The sequence below is a fragment of the Scyliorhinus canicula genome, chromosome 3 (assembly GCF_902713615.1).
Source record: "Scyliorhinus canicula chromosome 3, sScyCan1.1, whole genome shotgun sequence".
NCBI classification, from domain to species: domain Eukaryota; kingdom Metazoa; phylum Chordata; class Chondrichthyes; order Carcharhiniformes; family Scyliorhinidae; genus Scyliorhinus; species Scyliorhinus canicula.
The window spans coordinates 270,026,103-270,034,083 of NC_052148.1; the positions used below are offsets into that span (position 1 = coordinate 270,026,103).

The 7,981-nt window shown below is 44.9% G+C and overlaps 1 protein-coding gene across 1 annotated transcript in view; it reads right to left on the minus strand.

The window, feature by feature from the left end:
• Window positions 1-488, minus strand: part of stpg2 (sperm-tail PG-rich repeat containing 2) — a 587,689-nt gene extending 587,201 nt beyond the window's left edge. Inside the window, exon 1 of the mRNA XM_038792780.1 lies at window positions 456-488. The gene's annotated coding sequence lies outside the window, so the exon portion shown is untranslated. The remainder of the gene's footprint in view (window positions 1-455) is intronic.
• Window positions 489-7,981: the final 7,493 nt, after the last annotated feature.

Below are 7,981 nucleotides of genomic sequence, written 5' to 3' on the forward strand. Positions count from 1 at the left end.
GCGCGCGTCCCGATGATGCCGATTTGGATGGAACGGGTGGGAGGAACCGGCGTCAAACCGCCACCTGCCCCGAATCCGGCATCAGAAGCCATTCTCCACCTGATCGTCTATCCCGATTTCTCTGTAGCCCGACGCCGAAATCTACTGTAGTGGATACAAACCTAACCTCTCCAACCTTTCCTCAGAAGACAACCCATCCATTGCTGATATTAGTCAGGTAAACCTCCTCTGAACTGTTTCTAAAGCATTTACACTTTGAAGTAAAAAACATCACCACTATTCTTAGAATTCCCCCTATACCAAAAAGGGTCAATAAGACATTCTAAATGGTGAACAGGGATTCTCACTCCCTGACTCCTATGCAGACTAAGGTGGGTGCTATTCGGGGCAAACTATATTTTCAAGTTATCCCCTGGTATAACCCATATCTTCATAGAATAATTTTATTTACTTACCACTTAGTAGCATCGATCCTGGGTCCCGCATTGCTAAGTAAGTAAAGTAGACTTTGTAATAACCACTGTTTCAGGTTAAAACTTTTAAGCTATTTAATTATTATATTTTTTCTTTTAAAAGATGCAATCACTGTCTTTACAGAAAAGTAAAAAGATCTTGCTTCTGGATTCTCCTGGTTGGTTGAAAAGACCTTCAGGTCCACCTTGACAATCTCTCTTCTTTAGCTTTTGGTCTTCCTCAGATGGATTCGCTGTTCCACTCAGTTTCTGTGTTCTATCCTTCCTATGACCGAGGGCAGCTATGAGAACTGACTCTCTCTTCTTTACCTTTTGGTCTTCCTCAGATGGATTCGCTGTTCTGCTCGGTTGCTATGTTCTATTCTTCCCATGACCGATCTATGAGAGCTGACTGTGCTGGCTGTCCCCGATTTAAGGTTTATATTCCCCTTCTCGCAGTTATTAAGCTTATATGACATTATCGTAAAGTAACTTTCTTTTACTCTTGATTGTACAATGTACCTTTAATCTGAATGATTTCTAACACGACTATGTATTCATATTGAGCATGACTTCAGCTCATCAAACTCAGATTACATTGTTTCCCTTGTGATGTTCAAAAGTGCTTTGATCCCAGAGGGGTGTTACATCTGGTTTCTGTCATTTCTAAAGTTGCTTTATTACCAAATAGTGCCCCCAGCTCAGAACTCTGACTCCGATTTGGGGCTAACGTGTGTTCCTGTTGTCACTTTGTCTCCAGCTTCCCATATTCACCTGGTGTCAGCAGAATTTCACACATAAACATTTGTCATCCAATTCAACTGAAGATCCTAGCAATTCTTTTTTAGCTGTTTATTAAAATAATTAACTTCAAAGAAGGTGCAAAATATTGCTTTTTTCCATATAACTAAAAGTTCAATCTGCTTTGACTTAAAAGACATGCGTCAGTTTTATAGCTTGAATAGTCACAAGCCCATTTTCTTAAAGCCTGTTTGATAACGGCTATCTGCATTTCAAAACCTTCTTTGCAGCTGCTGTTAACCCTTTGTGAGATTTTTCCCCAAATTCTCTCATGTATCTTTAGGTCAGGTTTTGCCAGACTTCCACGTTTCAAATGACATATTTTCCCATTTTTACTTTTACAACCTTTCCCTAAATAAGGAGACGGGTACTGTACAAAATACGCCAGTTGTGGTCTCACCAGTGTCCTGAAGCATAACTTTCCTACTTCCGTACTAAATTACCCTCACAGTAGTTTTTCTAATTACTTGCTGTGCCTGTATTTCTGTGATTCATGCACAAGGACGCCCAGCTCCCTCTGCATTAAGAAGTAAGAACAAGAGCCTGACACACGACTTCTCGCGTATGCTTGGCCATTCAATGTGATCATGGCTGACCTTCTATCTCAACAGCGCTTCCTGTCCTATCCCCATGTCTCTCGATTCCTTTAGTGTCCAAAACTCTACCCCTCTTAGTTTTGAATTAACTCAATAAGTGAGCATCCACAACAGTCTGAGCAGAGAATTCCAAAGAATCACATCCTTGAGTGAAGAAAGTTCTCCTCATCTCAGTCTCAAATGGCCATTCCTTATACTGATTCTATGCCCCCGAGTTTTAGACACTGAAGGTATTTTATGAATATAAGTTGTTATTGTTTTGAGCCATCCCAATTACTTTGGATGCATTTTGCCTCTTGACTTGGGAAGCACGGTAGCATAGTGGTTAGCACAATTGCTTCTCAGCTCCAGGGTCCCATGTTCGATTCCCGGCTTGGGTCACTGTCTGTACGGAGTCTGCACGTTCTCCCTGTGTGTGCATGGGTTTCCTCCGGGTGCTCCGGTTTCCTCCCACAGTCCAAAGATGTGCAGGTTAGGTGGATTGGCCATGATAAATTGCCCTTAGTGTCCAAAATTGTCCTTAGTGTTGGGTGAGGTTACTGGGTTATCGGGATAGGGTGGAGGTGTTGACCTTGGGTAGGGTGCTCTTTCCAAGAGCCAGTGCAGACTCGATGGGCCGAATGGCCTCCTTCTGCACTGTAAATTCTATGAAGTTTTTATTGTTTTGAGCCATCCCAATTACTTTGGATTTGTTTCGGCTCTTGACTATTGCTTGACCCTTCCCCCAGTTTGTGTAATACATAGCCAATACAAATAACAGAGATGCACCAGCACTAATCCTGATCCCACTTTGAAGGTGACTCTGTGCAGTTTGCTTTCTCCTCTTTGGCCAATTGTCAACTTCCTGGGGTTTATACCCTACACCAGGCTTTACAGCATCGTGCAGTAATCCCCATCCAACACAGGGTGAAAAGCTGTGAAATCCAAATACGTCACATATACAGAGTTTCTGCTGTCAGCAACGTCTGTAATTGCCTGGAAAAGCTCCAGTAAATCTGTCAGGCAAGACCTTCATCTCATAAATCCCCGCCAGTTCCCTCACCGTACAGCACCAGATCAAGTGTCTTGTTACTCCTTTCACAAGTGCGCAACCTGTGCTTGCCTGGGTAATAATCAGGTGCCTAATTAATCCCCCCCCCCCTCTCCCCCCCCCCCCCGCTCTTTCCACAAAAACCCTGCACTTCTTTTTCCCCTTGAGATATTTATCCAAATTTGTGTTTACGTTTCATCAGAATGTCTTTAAGGTTCACCCAGAAAAGCATCTTGGAGCATCTCACTTGGAGACATCTGTTTGCACTTCCAGTGAGAGTGCCAATTGAGTGTCAGCCTGCAACGTACCGGCCAATGGGTCAGGCTCACCTGCTCACCGGGCCAGCCGGTCAGTGTCATGTGCTGTAGACTGGCCAAAGTGAATGACGAACTACAGAACATGTAGTTTAAGGGCAGCACGGTGGCCTAGTGGTTAGCACAACCGCCTCACGGCGCTGAGGTCCCAGGTTCGATCCCGGCTCTGGGTCACTGTCCGTGTGGAGTTTGCACGTTCTCCCCGTGTCTGCGTGGGTTTCGCCCCCACAACCCAAAAAAATGTGCAGAGTAGGTGGATTGGCCACGCTAAATTGCCCCTTAATTGGAAAAAATAATTGGGTAATCTAAATTTATTTTAAAAAACATGTAGTTTAAAATAATATATTATCGAACAAACTGCATGGTAAGATAACTAGGATAAATTAACTGACAAACTAACTAAACAAGTCTCGTGGAACTACTGCAAATAGGTCTATCTCCCAGCACGACCAACTCCCAATTCCCAGATCACATGGTGACTTGATGGGTTTACAATGCTACCTAGTGGTCAGAGGTCGTGCATAACATTATGTACAAGCTTACATTATGCATATCATGACAGTCAGGGTCGCCGAATTATGGGACAAGAGGATGCATCTTGTGTACTATACATTTCTTGTACATTACATAAAATAAGGGGTATATTGTTATGATCTGTGAGTCCATATACATAAATATATGTTAATACACATGCATCCCAGAACGTTAAGAGCCAGACACACTGCAGGGAGCGAATGTTGACACCAAAAGCAAAAGAATTTCAGTCTAAGTTCACAAATTGGTAACAATCACTTTAATGGGCTACTTTTTCACTGGTGTGCTGTTTTTTTTAATATAAATTTAGATTACCCAATTCATTTTTTCCAATTAAGGGGTCATTTAGCATGGCCAATCCACCTACCCTGCACATCTTTGGGTTGTGGGGGCGAAACCCACGCAAACACGGGGAGAATGTGCAAACTCCACACGGACAGTGACCCAGAGCTGAGATCGAACCTGGGACCTCAGCGCCGTGAGGCAGCAGGGCTAACCACTGCACCACCATGCTGCCCGCCACTGGTGTGCTGTTTGAAGAAGAGCAGGGTAGTTATCCCTGGTGGCCCCTCCCATTATTTATCTCTCAATCCACAGTTGAAAATAAAATATTATCCAGCAACTACCTCAGTGTAGTTTGTAAATTAGCGACTGTGTTTCTTACAACAGTGACTACATTTAAAACGACACTTTACTGGCTGTGAAGCACTTTGAAATATCCCAACATCACAAAACATCACAAGACATCAGAAGTCTTTCTTTCATGTCTTCTTTTTAAAATAAATTTAGAGACCCAATTCTTTTTTTTCCCAATTAAGGGGCAATTTAGCTTTACCAATCCACCCACCCTGTGCATCTTTGGGTTGCAGGGATGAGAACCCACACAGGGAGAATTGAAGCTCGGACCCTGGAAGTGCTAACCACTGTGCTACCATGCCTCCCTCCTGACTGTGTTCGGAAGTCTGGCACAAACAATTCCTTGAACAAGCAACTAGGAAATATTTCCCTTTTAGGCCTGAGTATTTCGACTCGTCTATCAAGTAGTGGCCTGTGCAACTGCTGATTCTTACCAGAATTTGGCAAAGTGTCAGACTCACACAGAGAGCTGGCATGGGACTCTCCAGTTCCACAGACCAGTTTTCTCATAGAATCCTGAGCCTCTTTGCCAAAAAGAGTGGACGTGGTTTACGCCATCACTCTGGCAGGCAGGGCACCCTGGAGCTGGCAACCGGCTACAAAACAATTGGGGGGCCATCTTTAAAGGGTGCCCTGATCAGTGCTGCATATCAGGACCCATAGTTCACATCACGGAGGTCTTGGGGGCTGTCCCACTCGCCAATATTCATCGTCAGTAAACACCGCGTCGCCCCTCAACATTCATCACTGGCATCCCCGCCCAGTGTTCACTCTCTGCCCCATCACCCCCCCCCCCCCCCCCACCACCACCACCACCACCACACATGTACGCGCCACCCCCATGGGATTCCCAGGAGGATCCATCCCTGGCAATGCCAGGGGACATGATCCTTTGTGGGCGTGGATCTCATGAAGTTGTCGACGAGGAACAGGGAACATCGGGAAACGTGATCTCTCCGGCAAGAATCACATCTCCCGATTCTGGTGAGGTTTTCCACCCTGGCTGCCAATCCCACGGGTGGCGAGTGCAGCCTCAGGATTCTGGCCATTATTGAATAGAGGAACGCAATCACTGAACATTATACTCAAGACTTCAGAGAGTGACAAATCAGGAAGAAAATATCGTGACCTTCATCTGCCACAAAGACTTTGGCAACAAGAAAAAATATAAGCAAACAGCAGAGGATAGTAAAAATATACGGAGTTATTAAATCAAAGAATTATATTGCATTGTGCCTTCATAACCTCAGTGTGAGCCAAAGTCCTTTACAGCTAATGAAGTACGTTCTGAAATGTACTTTTGTAATTTAGGAAATGTGGTGGTCAATTTGCGTACAGAAAGCTCCCACCAGCAACAATGTGATAATAACCTACTAATCTATTTTACAGATTTTGATTGGGAGATAAATATTGGCCAGAATACCGGGAGGAATTCCCCTGTTCTTATTTGATATAGCGACAGGGGATTGCTTATGCCCGCTTACGAGAGCCTCAGTTTAGCATCTTATCTGAAAGATGGAACCCTCTTTGACAGTGCAGCACTCAATGGAGTTTCAGCCCAAGTTTTACACTGAAGCCGCTGAAAGGAGACTTCAACCCACAACCTTGTGACTCAGGGGCCTGAGTGCTACCCACTGAGCCAAAGCTGTTTCTATGCAACAATGCAGCACGGTAGCATAGTGGTTAGCACAGTTGCTTCGCAGCTCCAGGTTCCCAGGTTCGATTCCTGGCTGGATCACTGTGCGGAGTCTGCACGTTCTCTCCGTGTCTGCGTGGGTTTCCTCCGGGTGCTCCGGTTTCCTCCCGCAGTCCAAAAATGTGCGGGTTAGGTGGATTGGCCATGCTAAAATTGCTCTTCCTGTCCAAAAAAGGTTAAGTGGGGGTTTCTGGGTTACGGGAATAGGGTAGATACGTGAGCTTGAGTAGGGTGCTCTTTGTGAGGGCCGGTGCAGACTCGATAGGCCGAATGGCCTCCTTCTGCACTGTAAATTATATGAAATGCCTACTGAATAGGCAACACAAGCCCAACAGCAAAGTCCATAAGTAAAGCATAAAACATGTAACAGTAAATAGCTTGCAGATAAAATAGTAATGAACAAAGCACTCAAAGCCCATGAATAAAACACAGAACATAAACAGTTTGCTGTTTCTGAGCAAAATTAATAGGTGCACCTCCAGTCACATCCCTTCTGAACAAAGTGGCACTTTAAACCCGCAATACATTTAACAGAGAAGCTGGATATACACATGATGGAGAAGTGAATAGAAGGATATGCGATGGAGTGGGATGAAGCAGGCTGGGAGGAGGTCTGTGTGGAGAATGCAGTGAACCCACTGTCCCAAATGGCCTGCTGTTTGTTGTAAATTCAATATAATTCTACGTAATTATCCTCGACTTTTACTTTGCATTATGCTTTTACATTGGGAGGCAGGGGGGCGCAATGGTTAGCATTGCTGTCTCACAGCTCCAGGGATCCGGGTCCAATTCCGGCCTTGGGTCACTGTCTGTGCGGAGTCTGCACGTTCTCCCCGGGTCTGCATGGGTTTCCTCCGGGTGCTCCAGTTTCCTCCAACATCCTAAAGATGTGCAGATTAGCTGGAGTGGCCATGCTAAATTGCTCCTTAGTGTCCAGGGACGTACAGATGGGATAGAGTGCTCTTTCGGAGGGTCAGTGTTGACTGATGGGCCGAATGGCCTCCTTCTGCACTGTAGGAATTGTATGGTTCCACTGCATAATTACAGAAGTGGGCAGTCGTCTTTGAGCCACACACTGCATGATGCTGTGGAGACATCACACAGTTTCTTAACTGGTGAGCAGTACAATATGGTGATACAAAGGGATCAAGGAGTTCTCCTCACTCCCAAGGAGTTTTGAATGTCACTTTCAAACTCAAATGCACGGAAGGATTTATGAATTCCAGCCTTCAGTACAAGCAGGTTGTTTAAGAACATAAGAACTAGGAGCAGGAGTAGGCCATCTGGTCCCTCGAGCCTGCTCCGCCATTCAATGAGATCATGGCTGATCTTTTGTGGACTCAGCTCCACTTTCTGGCCTGAACACCATAACCCTTAATCCCTTTATTCTTCAAAAAACTATCTATCTTTACCTTAAAAACATGTAATGAAGGAGCCTCAACTGCTTCACTGGGCAAGGAATTCCATAGATTCATAACCCTTTGGGTGAAGAAGTTCCTCCTAAACTCAGTCCTAAATCTACTTCCCCTTATTTTGAGGTTATGCCCCCTAGTTGTGCTTTCACCCGCCAGTGGAAACAACCTGCCCGCATCTATCCTATCTATTTCCTTCATAATTTTAAATGTTTCGATAAGATCCCCCCTCATCCTTCTAAATTCCAATGAGTACAGTCCCAGTCTACTCAACCTCTCCTCGTAATCCAACCCCTTCAGCTCTGGGATTAACCTAGTGAATCTCCTCTGCACACCCTCCAGTGCCAGTGCGTCCTTTCTCAAGAAAGGAGACCAAAACTGAACACAATACTCCAGGTGTGGCCGCACTAACACCTTATACAATTGCAACATAACCTCCCTAGTCTTAAACTCCATCCCTCTAGCAATGAAGGACAAAATTCCATTTGCCTTCTTAATCACCTGTTGCAC